This window comes from Bos taurus, chromosome 9 (assembly GCF_002263795.3).
Source record: "Bos taurus isolate L1 Dominette 01449 registration number 42190680 breed Hereford chromosome 9, ARS-UCD2.0, whole genome shotgun sequence".
NCBI lineage: Eukaryota > Metazoa > Chordata > Mammalia > Artiodactyla > Bovidae > Bos > Bos taurus.
Window position 1 is genome coordinate 85412658 of NC_037336.1, and position 15104 is coordinate 85427761.

At 40.6% G+C, this 15104-nt stretch overlaps 1 long non-coding RNA gene across 1 annotated transcript; it reads left to right on the forward strand.

Moving 5' to 3' along the window:
• The first annotated feature begins 1302 nt into the window (after nt 1–1302).
• LOC112448074 (uncharacterized) lies at nt 1303–11990 on the forward strand. Its single transcript, XR_003036440.2, has 2 exons — nt 1303–1730; nt 4221–11990. It is a non-coding gene; the product is annotated as an uncharacterized lncRNA (long non-coding RNA).
• Nucleotides 11991–15104: the final 3114 nt, after the last annotated feature.

Genomic DNA, 15104 nt, shown 5'->3' on the forward strand with positions numbered 1-15104 from the left:
TCCAGTCCATGAACATGGGATGTCTTCCCATCTATTTAGATCTTTTTTAATTCTTTTCAAAAATGTTTTGTTTTCATTATATAAGTCTTGAACTTCTTTTGTTCAGTGTGTTTAGTATTTTACTCTCTATGATGATATTGCAGATTACTTTCTCAATTTTATTTCCTGGTTGTTTATTGCTAGTGTATGGAAATACAATTGGTTTCGTACATTAATCTTGTATCCTGCAATCTTGCTGAACTCATTTATTAGTTCTAATAGTTTTCTAGTGGATTCTTTGGGATTTTTTAATATATATACAGGATGATGTCATCTGAAATTAGAGAATGTTTTAAAATTCACAAAAAGTAGAAACATTAAAGAGTAGAAGTACTTAATACAAGAGTAAGTTAGATCTTTGGACCAGTGTGAAAAATAAAGGCCAGGATATTCTCCATAGAAACAGTGGAAAATCCACAGTGGGAATCAGTAGGAAATTCCAATGACAAGCTTATTATGGAGATAAACCTAGGAAAAAACTTGACAGTCAAAATAGTGTGGTGCTTAATGAAGAAGAGCTGTTTGGTCTTATATAGCTGCAGCAACAAAGATTTGTTGGGGACTCCAGCAATCACAGTGTGAGGCCCTGGAAACAAAGATGATGAAAAAACTGGTTTTTGTCTCTCTAACTGCTCACAGTCAGTTGCGGGGAGGCGCATGGATCAAAATAGAAACCACCAAATGAGAGAGCTACTATCAGCAGCAAGACAAGATATGGCGAAATTTCTGGTAATAGAGTGAGTGGTTCTACCTCAATGATTACAGGACATAATGTTTTCATTGGATCTTAGAAATTTAGTTCAGTTTTTGATAAGATGAGAAAGGGGTGTGAACATGAATATTCTAGAGGGTAGCAACAATCTGGGAAACATGAACACAGTACAGCATAATTGGGACCAGGCTGTTGCTACAACATGGGAGGAATGAATATGGGAAAGAGGGAGGGTAGAGGAAGAGAGACAAGGAATGCGCATGTGTGCTCAGTCATGTCCAACTCTTGGCACCACATGGACTGTCACCCACCAGGCTCCTCTGTCCATGGAATTTCCAGACAAGAATACTGGAGTGGGTTGCCATTTCCTCCTCCAGGGGATCTTCCTGGCCCAGGCATCAAACCCAAGTCTCCTGAGTCTCCTGCATTGGCAGGTGGATTCATAAAGAATATAGTAAACACCGAGCCAACCTGGGAAGCCTAAGGTAAAGTATCTGCATGCTAATGCAGGAGACTCAAGAGACATGGGTTTGATGCCTGGGTCAGGAAGATCCCCTGGAGGAGGACATGGCAACTCACTCCAATATTCTTGCCCAGAAAATTCCATGGACAGAAGGGCCTGATGGGCTACAGTCTATAGTGTCACAAAGCTTGAGGCTAGAATGCCATCTGAGGAATTTGGAATTAGTCCCTGGAGGCAGTGAAGACCATTATAGGTCTATCAACGGAGGCTAGTTCCTCTTTGGTCTTTGCACACTGACCCTGGCATCCTTGTGAGGAATAGATTGGAGGAAAGGAATGGAGACAGGAGATGGCGAGGGCCTGAGCTAAGGCAAAGGCACTTAAGCTCCATAAGGAGGGATGAAGACTATTTGTTGATGTGGCAGGCGTGAAAGCAAGTGTGCGAACAGTGGAAATCAGAAATCAACACGACATGGTGATGGAAAGACTATTACATGAAGCCTGCAAACTCTGTTTTGTAAGTTCATTTGTATCATTTCTTTTTAGATTCCTCATATAAGTGATATCATATGATATTTCTCTTGTCTTGCTTCACTCAATCGGACAGTAAAGAAGGAAATGGTAACTATATAAACTGACAGATATGTTAGTTAGCCTTAGATTTTGGTGATTATTTAATAATGTATACATATATCAAAATATCAAGTAGCTACAAATGGCAATATTTCATTCTTTTTAATGGCTGAATAGTCAGTCTGGGTAGTTTGTGTATCTCTAGGAACTTTTCCAGTTCGTTCAGGTTATCCAGTTTGTTGCTATATGCATGTATGCATGCTCTGTTGCTTCAGTCATGTCTGGCTCTTTGTGGTTCTGTGGATCATAGCCCGCCATACTCCTCTGTCCATGGGATTCTCCAGGCAAGAATACTGGAGTGGGTTGCCATAGCCTTCTCCAGGGGATCTTCCCAACGCAGAGATCCAACTCGCATCTATGTTTCCTGCACTGGCAGAAAGGATCTTTTACCACTAGGGCCACCTGGGAAGCTATATAATTGTTCATAATAGTCTCCTAGGGTCCTTTTCCCCTTAGGCATCGGTTGTAATATCTCCTTTCCATTTCTGATTTGATTTATCTGAATCTTCTCTTTTTTCTTTCCTTAGTATCAGTTCAGTTCAGTCACTCAATCCTGTCCAACTCTTTGCCACCCCACGGACTGCAGCATACCAGACTTCCCTGTCCATCACCAACTCCTAGAATTTGCTCAAACTCATGTCCATCAAGTCGGTGATGCCATCCAACCATCTCATCCTCTGTCATCCCCTTCTCCTTCCACTTTCAATCTTTCCCAGCATCAGGGTCTTTTCCAATGAGTTCGTTCTTCACATCAGGTGGCCAAAGTATTGGAGTTTCAGCTTTAACATCAGTCCTTCCCATGGATATTCAGGACTGATTTCTTTTAGGATTGACTGGTTTGAGATCCTTGCAGTCAAGGAACTCTCAAGAGTCTTCTCCAATACCACAGTTCAAAAGCATCAATTCTTTGGTGCTCAGCTTTCTTTATAGTCCAACTCTCACATCTATACATGACCACTGGAAAAACCATAGCTTTGACTAGACAGACCTTTGTCAGCCAAGTAATGTCTCTGCTTTTTTAATATGCTAAGTTGGTCATAGCTTTTCTTCCAGGGAGCAAGAGTCTTTTAATTTCATGGCTGCAGTCACCATCTGCAGATTTTTTGGAGCCCAAGAAAATAAAGTCTCTCACTGTTTCCATTGTTTCCCCATCTATTTGCATGAAGTGATGGGACCAGATGCTGTGATCTTAGCTAATGGTTTATCAACTCTTAGTTAGTTTTGTTTTTTCTGTTTGTTTCCTATTCTCCATTCTATTTATTTCTACTGTGATATTTATTCTTTCATTCTGCTAACTTTGGTCTACTTTGTTTTGCTTTTCTAGTTCCTTGAGGTATTCCTTTTTTAATGTATGCATTTACTGTTATAATCTTGTCTCTTAAATGCACAGTATGACATGTGCTTTTTTTCTTTTTCTCTCTCTCTCATATAAGCACAGGCCACTAGACTTTTCTTATTTACTTATGAAAGCTGGAAGTCTAATAAAATTTTTTAATTAAATCAATATGTTTATTTTTTAGATAGAATGCTTAAAGTTCTACATTTTCATACTTCTAAGTTCACATAAATAAAGTAGGCCCTCAATAAGTATTTACTAAATACTTTTTATTTTAAATTAGTATTTGCTAAATTATTATATTAGTTCTGCCACTATTTAGAGGAAAGATAAGATGATAGCCTATGTTTTTCAAATCAGATGATTATAGTTAGAAATAATCTTTCCATGTTTAGAGAGGAAAGCAATTTTTAGTGCAGGATACACTCTCAAAGGCTCTAAGTTTCAGTGTAATTTATCAACTTTATGAGCAAACTTTTATTTAGTTTTCTCTGTATAGAAAGAGGTAGCTAGTGCTAAGATTATAAGTCAGTTTTTAAAATAGCTAGAGCCTTTAAAGGCTTATAGTATAGTCCAGAAAGAAGGCATGAATAAAATTGAATTATTTAGCGCAGCATTTAAAGCTTATTCTCACGTTACTCTCATCTTCCATTCCTCCTTCCATTTAGCACACACACAAGTTGTCACGGGATACACTCATACTCGCCTGCTGCCTGTCTCCCTCATGCTGGCTTGGACCACCCGGCCAACGATGGTGCCATTCAGGGCAATAGGAAGCTGAGGAGGAGGCTTTGAAAAGAAGCTGTGACTAGAGGGATGGACATGTTGACTTTCAGGTGCTGATGGAAAATGCACATAAAGGCATTGAGTGACAGTTAGAAAATGATATATAACAACTTGGTAATCACATATGGATTAAAGGAGAAGAAAAGTTTTAAGCCTAAATTTTTGGAAGAAAGATGACAGAAAGTAGGAATTCAGGGAGAGAGCTGATTTTAGGAAAAAGATGAGATCCATTTTAGATTTGTTGCATTTCAGATAATGACGAGACGTTAAAATTGATGGTGTTTATGTGATCTTCAGAATGAAGGTGAAGGAGAGGTTGAAGAGCTACTCCAGATTGGAGGAGATTAGAGTGACACGACAGTTGGGCCCAACAGGGACGGTGGAATGATGTTTTTGCTACAAAGGCCGTGATTGGGACAATTGGTAAAATTTGACTGGGGTCTTTGGACAAAAGGTATTAAAGAATTCTTCAGACTATTCTTTTAATTTTCTGTAAATTCACAATTGTTTTAAAATAAAAAGCAGGAATTTCCCTGGTGATCCAGTGGCTAAGACGCTGTGCTTCCAATGAAGAAGGCCCAGGTTTGATCCCTGGTCAGGGAACTTGATTCCACAGGCCGTAACTAAAGATCCCACGTGCCAAAATGAAGACTGAAGATCTTGCCTGCGCACAGCTAAGACCCGCACAGTAAAAGAAGGGGGGGGGGGGGAGGGAGAGAGGAAAAGAAGGAAATCAAAGGTCCAGAAGTAGTTAAAAGTGCACAAACCCAGGACTGGTGATTTGCATTAAGGATTATTGGCCACAGAGTTTTAAGCCAAAGTCTTTGAGAAAGAAAGTATAGAGAAGGGAGATCAGAGTGGGCCAAGAGGGAGCCATAGAGTGTTCCTGCATTGGGAGGAGAGGGGAATGGTGCATGAGTTCATGGAGGATTGACTAGAGAAGAAAACACTGAAAAGTGTGTGTCTGCTGCTGGGGCTGAGAGCCACTGGAGTTTTGCAGTATCACCCCCTTGAAAGAGGTGAGGGAAAAAAGAGGCTGAGTTAGAAATTGGCTCTGCTCACTGACCATTTCCCACCATGCAGCCTTCAGTAAAGACAAACACATGTGATTTTTTAAAGTTAATTCTTACGGTTCACATTGTGTTTTAACATGGGAAATGGAGTTTAGAAAGTGCAGCTAAAGGGATTTGAGCCGTGACTGTGTGTTTGTAAGCCTCTCCCGATGACCTTGGAGGAGACGCTGCTCTCCTGTGTCAGAGAAGGTTCTGGACCGCCCTTGCAGCAGCATTTTATCATCAGAAAACGGTTCACTTCATAAGGTTTATAACCTTCCATAAAACTGCAGAACATTTTATTCTTTTTTCATTAAGCCACCTTTGGAATCATTTTGGTCCCTTTATAGTCTCTTATTTAATCTGTTTTTTCATAGACTAAAGGGAGAAAAAATTCTATCAGTGGTCAAAATAGTAATTAGATAGTATAAGTCACAGCCTAATGGCTTGAAGGCACATGTACTTACTAGTTATCTCCTCCATCTGCCTTCATCAGTGAATTCCTTTAAGCCCCAACACATCTTTACCTCCTTCTTAAACAATGGAAAAGAAGAAATGATGAAAATGTACATTTTCCCAATTATAAGAGGTCCTCATATTTGTACTTTTTGTCTCTTAAAGCATAATTTTCATATTGTGAAAACTCTTTAACCAAACTCTAAGGAGAGCATGAATTAATAAAACATCAAGAGATTTTAGTTCCTATATTGAAAAATCTTATATTTGCATAAAATCAACAACTGAATCTTTCAGAAATAAACTTAATCATAAGGAAAGGAGATCATAAAAACACTACAAAATAAATCTGAAAGCCACATTCAGGTTTAAAAAGAGGAAAATATCAGTTCTACTTATTCCTGAAGGATTAAAAAAAAAAAAAAACTTTTAATTAATGACAGCCCTCAGGGCACTGAGCAATTGTTAATTAAAACAAGGAGGAAAGGGAGAGGAAGCAGGCAAGAATGCTGAGATGAACACATTTCCTTTTCTCTGCAGGGGAATAACATTACTAAGGTGACATTAATAAATATGAATATTTTTGAGACAAAGTATATAAAAATGTAAAAAAAAAAAATCTTAACTTGGCACACAGTAGCAGGTGCATAAATTAATTGGGCTCCTCAAGAATTATCAACCCCAGGGTGTCACCTTTTGTGATTGAGTGGTGGTAGTGATCTCCCACCCAGGACAGGATGGAGTGCTGCCTTTTCGGTACAAGCTGACTCCTGTCAGGGATGGTGCCTGATCAAAGGTCTTCTAAGAGATTTCATTCACTTTCATTCTAGCCATGGGCGGGCAAGCACGTGGGCAACCACCATCGTTATGAAACATTTCTTAAATGCTTCGAGTTAGGAACCAGACCTACAGCCCATTCAATTCATTGCCCTTTCCCTTTCCAACCATTAAATTTTTACTTAGAAAAAAATAATTATCAGATCTTTTGGTTCACCCCCTGTGCTTGCCTAATTTGGCAGGTTATTAGTGATAGCATTTCTCAGGCCTTCCCTACCACTTTCCCCTGCACCCCACATGAAAAAGGCTTTTTATCTTTCTCCTGTGCTCAGAGATCTACTTAACAAGCTGCGCATTAGAAGCCAAGAACAAAAAAAAAAGTAAGAAAATCTGTTACTTACTTTATTTGGAAGGTGACAGAAGCCAGAACCCATAGGCTATATGTTTAGCATGAATAAAGTTATTCTTTGAAATTAGGAAATGCTGGGATCATTTCCTCCAATTTTTTCTATGGCCCTAATTTTCCATAATCTTATAGGTTTTTTAATCGAATTTGGTTTTTCAAAAACAGAACTCATCACCTTAGGATTTGGTGGGGTTTTTTGGGGGGTGGGGGAATGGAGGTTGTTTTTTTAAATTTTTCCCCATGATCTGCATGCATACATTCATTTGATGTCCTGCAAGCTAGGATACCAGGGTCGGTTCATGGGGGTCAGTGTTGTTTACAAAATTTCTCAGATGCCAGCTAAGATCGGTAGCTAGGAGACAACTTTGAATTTCATTTTGCTGTTTGTAGTCAAAATACATTCCTCACCACAGATAAGACCTTACCTCCCTGGTGCTCTATCTCTAAGAGAACAAATTCTAGGTAATCAGAAGACTATATTTCATACAAAATTCCAAATCCCTGATTATTTTATCAATATCCAGCAAATCACAGGTGCCAGGGCAAAAAAAAAATAAAATAAAATTGTTTTCTCTTTTCATTGAGTGAAAAATTTCCATTGGAAATCTCCTGACTTTTCTCAGATGCCCTAAAAAGCTTTGTCCATCGCTTGCAGTAATGTAGTAGGTAAAGGAGCCCATTTACACAGGTAGAAAGGAAAAATATCCACAACCATCTAAACTGTGTCATTTTTGTTATTCTCTTCACCTAGTCATTGTATCTAATTTTCACTGGGGGCAGTAATTATCTTTTCAAAAGGAAAAAGTTTTAACTGTATTTTTCAAAGTGGACCTAAATAAGAAATGACCTGGAGTAAATCTTTTCTGTTTCCCTCCCCAATCTCACAAATTTGAGGGTGGGACCCAGGAATCTGTATTTCTAAGATGTGATGGTCATGCACATTCAAATGTAAGAGCCACTGCAGCCAAACCTTTTTATACAGTAATTTGATTTTTAATCATATATATGTAATATATATGATATAATAGGTTTTGTTGATGTTTTATTTACATATAAAACAGATATATTATTAAATATATGTAGTTATATGTAATTGCAAATATATATATGAAACTCGATTCAAACTCCTATCTGTCAGTAGTAGCAGATACATCAGACTCAGAAATATAACTCAGAGTCAAGGTCCTGGAGTTTAGGCCCTGGCTGGAGGTTAGAGGGCAGGGGAATACAATCCAAGATAGGAATGTAGAAGAGGAAGAAGAAAAGGTGGGGTGGAGAAAGAGGAGAAGGGAAGAGGAGAGAAAATCCAAGATACCAGGTCTGAGAAAAGACTGCAGGCAGATCAAACTCGGCCTCCTACCCATGCCGAAACATCACTAACCACATGCCAGTTTCCAAACTTTGACTCACCTTCCCCTAATGAGATTTTTAAATCAGAGACTGGTATTAGAGGTGATTTATTAGAGGAAATTTATATTTAGTCTCAAACCTACTCTCCAACCTGAGTGTGTGTTAGTCGCTCAGTCGTGTCTGATCCTTTGCAACCCCTGGACTGTGTAGCCTATTATGTCCTCTGTCCCTGGGATTTCCTAGGCAAAAGTACTGGAATGGGTAGCCAGTCCCATCTCCAGGGAATCTTCCTGACCCAGGGATCGAACCCTGGTCTTCTGCATTGCAGGCAGATTCTTCACCATCTGAGCCACCAGGGAAGTGCATAGAGAGAGTGAAACCAGCATCCCTAGGAAGCAAGGACCTTGAATCCTTCTGACTTAAACACTTCCTAAAGTTCTAAAGACACTTCCTACAATTCTGAAGCTCAGGAGTTGTTTTTCGCCTCTTTGTAAAATAAAAGAGATGTCAGTCTCTAAATCCACCCACGTTTGTTTGGGAACTCACTGAAGAGAACTTTGAAATAAATTTTAATGGGTATCCAATAGGGATTAGGGGTGGAATGAGGGATGGAATTATTTTTAACTCTAGTTTTGTTCACATAAAGATAGATGGATGGCACCTAAATTTTGCAGAAAACTGTAAAGAAGCTTTGATCTCTCAAAGATTTTCTCAGCCCACTTCAATCTCATTGGTTTTTCTCATGAGGTTGCCTCTGGGATAATGCATTTGATATCAGTGAGTAGGAACACAGACTTCTAGATGCTTTGTGGGCTGATACACAAGCTCTCTTTAGACTTTTGCTAATGAGAACTTGCTCAATAAGGAATTTGTGAGCTCTTTCCAAATTGCTTACCTCTTAAGATTTATGTAACTATGATAGATTTATTGATACTGCTTGCAAAAAGCTTTTAATCTTTTTTTTTATGTTCATTTATAAATATAGGAGCCTGCACATTTCATAAAGGGGCTTCCCTGGTGGCTCAGTGGTAAAGAATCTGCCTGCCAATGTAGTCGATGCAGGTTTGATCCCTTGACCGAGAAGATTCTCTGGAGGAGGAAATGACAACCCACTCCAGCCAGTATTCTGGCCTGAGAAATCCCATGGACAGCAGATCCTAGTGGGCTACAGTCCATGGGGTCACAAAAGAGTCGGACACGACTGAGCAACTAAACAGCAACCACTTTTCTTAAAAGTATATCCAGAAACCTTTTCAATATATTGATGGTTTAAACCAACAATACTAATAATGTTTAAGTACACTTACCAGTAGCAGGCCCACACTTCACACCTTTATGTCTATATAAATTAGATTTAATTGTTAAGCCTGTGAAGATGTCATGGTATTGGGGAATTTGGATATGTTCTTTGTATCATTTAGAAATTTCGTACTTTAAAGTTTTAAATCAGATCAGATCAGATCAGATCAGTTGCTCAGTCATGTCTGACTCTTTGCAACCCCATGAATCACAGCACGCCAGGCCTCCCTGTCCATCACCAACTCCCGGAGTTCACTGAGACTCACGTCCATTGAGTCAGTGATGCCATCCAAAATAGGTTAATACATAAAGAGACTGTTACGCTGTAAGTGGCAGCCCCTGATTAGTTATCAATCTTGCTATTATTGCTCTCTCAGGAGAATGGGGCATGAGAGGATGGTCATGTCCTAGGTCTTGGGAGAATCCCTTGGCCGCCATGTGAGGGTCCTTGGCTTAGCATAGGAAAGATTTTAAGAGCGAGCCATAGTAAGTGAAGGTAGGATTACTTAGAAAGATACACATTGTATAGGCAGAATGGGGCTGTCTCAGAAGGCAGAGTGTCCTGGTTTGTGGAGGTGGTTAGTTTTTATGTCCTGGGTAATTTCATACACTAACAAATGGGAGGAATATTCTACTGTATTGGAGATGGGGTAGAGATTTCCAGGAACTGGGCCACTGCCTACTTTGGGGCCTTTTATAGTCAACCTTGGAACTGTCCTGGCACCCGTAGCATATGCTAATGTATTACAATGAGTGTATTATGAGGCTCAAAGTCTAGGGAAGTTGAATCTTCTGCCGTCTTGGGCCCCAACTTGGTTCTAACCAGTATTTGTCATTCTTTCAATGGCTGTGCCCTGCCCCCTTCCCTGCTGTTTCACTAGCAGCGCTTCCTGAGTTACTTTCTGCAGTTACAGTCTCTGCTTCCTCACCTTTCTTTCCCTCCACAGTTGGCTTCTGTTCTTCTAGTTCTCAGCTTGTCAAAAACCTCCTAATGACCAAATCCAGGGGCGCGTGTCTCTCCTTTTCTCGCTTGACTTCAACTGCTTCATTTGCACCTCTGGACCACTCTCCTTCAGACGCACTCATCTGGCCACCATATTCCTCAGTTCTGGTCACTCCTTTCCATCTTCATTAACTTCTCTTCCCATGTTGACTTGTCTAGGAAATAGTCACTGTTCTTTCTTTTGTTCTCACACTCACAGGAGTTTCCAGATGTGTCGGTATTTCCCCACACCAGTCAGTTCTGTGACCCCAACAAGGTGACTTAAAATTCAACTCAATTCTGACACTAATCGGAGTTAGCACAGACCTCATTGGTTAAAGGCTCCATCTTTCGAGATTGCTCCCACTTCGGATACCAGTCTCAAGCAGTGTGTCTGAAGATTACCCACATCTTTTATGTGGCTTGGCTGCACACGGGAAGTTCCAGTGACTCCCCTGCTCAGGTTCGATAATTGCAAGAGCAACTCACAGAACTCAGGAAAAGTTTACTTACCACTGCTGATTCAATACAAAGGATATTTTAAAGGATTGAAATGAACAAGCTCAGGAACCTCTGTCCTGGGAAAGTTGGGTTGCATCACCCTCCTGGTATCTGGATGTGTTCACCAACCAGGAAGCTCCCCAAACTTGTCGTTCAGGGGTTTTTAGGGAAGCTTCATTGTGCAGGCACAATTATTCATGAACTCAGTCTCCATCCTCTCTCCCCTCTCCAAGCATAGAGGTGGGGCTGAAAGTTCCAAGCTTCTAATCATGGTGACCAGCCCTAAGACAGGAGTCTGCCAAGAGTCACCTCTAAGAACTGAAGACGCAGTCTTTACCCACCACGTAGGAAATTCCAAGGAATTTGGGAGCTATGTCTCTCAACTGGGGTCAAAGACTAGTATGTCTACATATTTCTTACTATTTCACAACCCTTTAAATCCTATTATTCTTTCATAAGCATCATGCCTGTCTTCTTCCTGCCTCAATCTCCCATATTGCATATTTACAGGTAGATAGTATTAAAATCCTAAAAGATGATGCTATTAAAGTGCTGCACTCAATATGTCCCAGAAAAACTTCTGCTTCATTGACTATGCTAAAGCCTTTGACTGTGTGGATCACAACAAACTGGAAAATTCTTTAAGAGATGGGAGTACCAAACCACTTTACCTATCCCCTGAGAAGCCTGTATGCAGATCAGGAAGCAACAGTTAGAAGTAGACATGGAAAAATGGACTGGTTCAAACTGGGGAAAATGTACATCAAAGCTGTATATTGTCACCCTGCTTATTTAACTTCTGTGCAGAGTATGTCATGCATGCCAGGATGGATGAATCACGAGCTGGAATCAACACTGCCAGGAGAAATATCAACAACCTCAGCTATGCAGACGATACCACTCTAATGGCAGAAAGCGAAGAGGAACTAAAGAGCCTCTTGATGAAGGTGAAAGAGGAGAGTGAAAAAGCTGGCTTAAAACTCAGATTCAAAACAACTAAGATCATGGCATCCCATCTTCACTTCATGGCTCATAGATGGGGAAAAAATGGAAACAGTGACAGACTTTATTTTCATGGGCTCCAAAATTACTGTGGATGGTGACTGCAGCCATGAATTAAAAGACTCTTGTACATTCAAGTATGAGAACTCTCCATAGGTGAAATTTTTTATAAAGTAACATTTTTAGGGAACCAGAAACTGAGATATCTTCTCATTTTCCCTCGCCCTGTACCACAACCAACAGGTCCCTAAGCAGTACTGATTCTATATGTTCTCTCCTGTACCCTCTCTTCAATTCCATCCCCTCTTTGCTCTTTGGGGTCCAAATTCATTATATGTGGTACTTGCACCTCCAACCTACCGCCCACAGTGTTCATGTGTCCTTGGTTAACACTACAATCTGATTATGTTTCACCTAGTTAAATTATTCATTGACTCCATAATGTTTATAGGTTGAAATTCAAAGTCTTTAACACGGTTTACAAGGCAAGTCCCCAAACTCTTATTCATTCTCATATATCCCACTTGACACACTTCACCCATAACCATACAGGATAGCCTCCAGTCTATGAAGACATACACTCTCTCAGTGTAACTTTGGCCATGTTTCCACACTCCCCAAACCCCACCCACCTCACCACTGTCTTTGTCCACTTGGGGAATCCTGTTCAGCTCAAGGTATCCAGGTTTCCTTCTCTTTGATATGTGACTCCCCCAGGCTGACCTGGATTTCTCTACATACCCGTGCACCCTGTACAGTCATCAGTTCGAGCTTTTTTCACACTACACTGCACCACTGTGCTTGTCTTTCTGCACAGCCATTTCTCATCCTGGCATTTAGGGAGCAAAGAGACCTCAATGATCTTGGCCAGGTTGGTGCCAAGGACTAGAAGCAAGTCAGAAGCCCCCAGAAGTGAGTATCTGTTGAAAGAAAGAAGAAAATTTGGGGCCAAGAAAGGATTTTTTTTTAATTTAATGAATTTAAACTTTTAAATTTAATCCCACGGAGCTCCTCATCCTGCCTACATGAGATCAAACATAGGTTTGGAGCAAACCAGAGTGTGTTTCAGTTGCACATAAGGAAGGATGGCTTTATTGCAAAGTGGTTGAGAGACTAAAATAGAATGGCAAGAAAAGTTATGGAGCTGGAGTCTCCCTTAGGCTGTCTTTAAAATGAGAATCGGTGCAAGTTTATCTGTTTGGGAGCCATGAGCCTAGGAAATATTTTACTTGCATTCTTTCCATACATCTTGAACTTTGCTGAATTTCATTGTTAAATGTGTGCACACTTCCAATCATTTCTCTAGGATAATTTTCTAGAAGTGGAATTAATAGATTAAAAGATATAAGCATTTTGAATGTCCTTGATGTAAATTGCTAGATTGATTTTTAGAAAATTTGTATCAATGTTTTCTCTTCTGATTAGTAAAAATAGTACAAATATTACTGTATTTTTTATTTCTTAATTAGCTTGTCAAGTATGTAATGTTTATTAGCTATTTGTATTTCCTGGTTTATAAATTGACTGGTTACTTGGGGATGTTTTTGGTCATTGTTTTTGCCCATTCCGCTCCTGAGATCTTAGTATCTTTCTGATTTATTCGAAACAGTTCTATGTCAGTAAAAGATATTAACCCTTTGTTCATCTCTTTTTTCTCTTCATCTTCATCTCTTTTTCCCCTTATTTGATGTATGTATGCTAAGTCACTTCAGTCGTGTCCTACTCCTTGCAACCCCATGGACTGTAGCCCACCAGGCTCCTCTGTCCATGGGATTCTTCAGGCAAGAATACTGGAGTGGGTTGCCATCCTCTCCTCCAGGGGATATTCCAGACCTAGGGATCAAACCCAGGTCTCTTATGTCTCCTGCACTGGCAGGCGAGTTCTTTGCCACCACTGTCACCTGGCAAGCCCTTCCCTAATTTGATATTTGACATTTAATTTTATTAATGTTGTTTTTGACATATGAGAATGTGTCCAAATCATAAATTTACTCAATACAGTGCTTCAACGTGCAGATACAGATGATACATGTACTTTATTTGTAACTTTTCTGGTCTTGCCTACAAACTCTCACCCATTGGATAGGTAGGTAGAAATTAACTGATAGGGCTTCTTTAAGTGTTTGAATTGTGTCTGAACTGATTGTTTCAATAGCCCTTTTAAGCAGTTTTTGGTTTGCTGATGTAATTGTGTTGGCTCTCTTATTGCTGATCCCTTACCCCACCTCTCATCCAGAATGGAGTTGAGTGTACTGGTCGCCTCCTTGTGGGACTGAAGAACAACTTGGGTCCACATGTACCACCTACTCTCTTTCTGGCTCTCTCCTCAGCCCAGCCCAGTGGTGCTGCCTGGCTGGCTGGGTCCCTTAAGTTGATTGCTGTAGTGCCCTCTGCCTGCCACGTTCTTCTGGGCACAGGGGCTTCATCCCCAGCCTCTGCTGGGACATCTCCCACCCTCACCTCAGTGCCAGGCTTGCAGGCTCTCAATTCAGGGCTAACACTTTCTAGGAGCAGGTCCCAGACACACTACATGGGAACCAAGAAGTACCCAGAAAATCTCCACCTCCAGGCCTCCCTAGGTCTAATCAAATGCACCAGCAGTTACCCCTGATACGGCTGCACCCAGGTTGGTAAAAGGCAGCCAGAAAGGCCATCCATTGCTAAAAGAATAAACGGTGCTCTTTGGTGACCTGGAAGGATGGGATGGGAGTGGGGAGTGGTGGGAGGGAGAGAGGTCCAAGAGGAAGGAGATATATATATATAGATATATATCTATGTATAGATATAGAGATTTATATCTATGTATAGATATAGAGATATATATAGCTGATTCATTTTCAGCAGAAACTAATACAATACTGTAAAGCAATTATACATTCATACATGCATACATATATAAAACTGAAAGACTGAATGGAAATGGAGAGAGACCATTTCTGCCTCTGAGTCCCTCAGATCAAGGGGCTTCATCCAGGCCACGCATTTGGGACCAATTCTCTTCTTCCACATTCTCACTTCCCTCTTCCTTGCATGATCCCTCTGACTTTTTATTTCTGACTTCCCTTGTGCCAAATATTTTTCCTGCACAGAGCAACAAGCCTCCAGGCCCCAGCCTCAGGGGGCAGAAGGAAGGGGTGTCTTTTCCCATACTCTGGAAGAACTGTAGGGTCTGATCAGCTCTGCCGACCCTTTGGTATGCAAAATGATGGCCTATGCAGATGGAGGCATTAGCAGTCCTCACCGGCCTGACTTTCCAGCCTGGCTCCATAGAGAACACAGTCTCTTCCTCCCCTACTCTGGGCCAGTCGGCC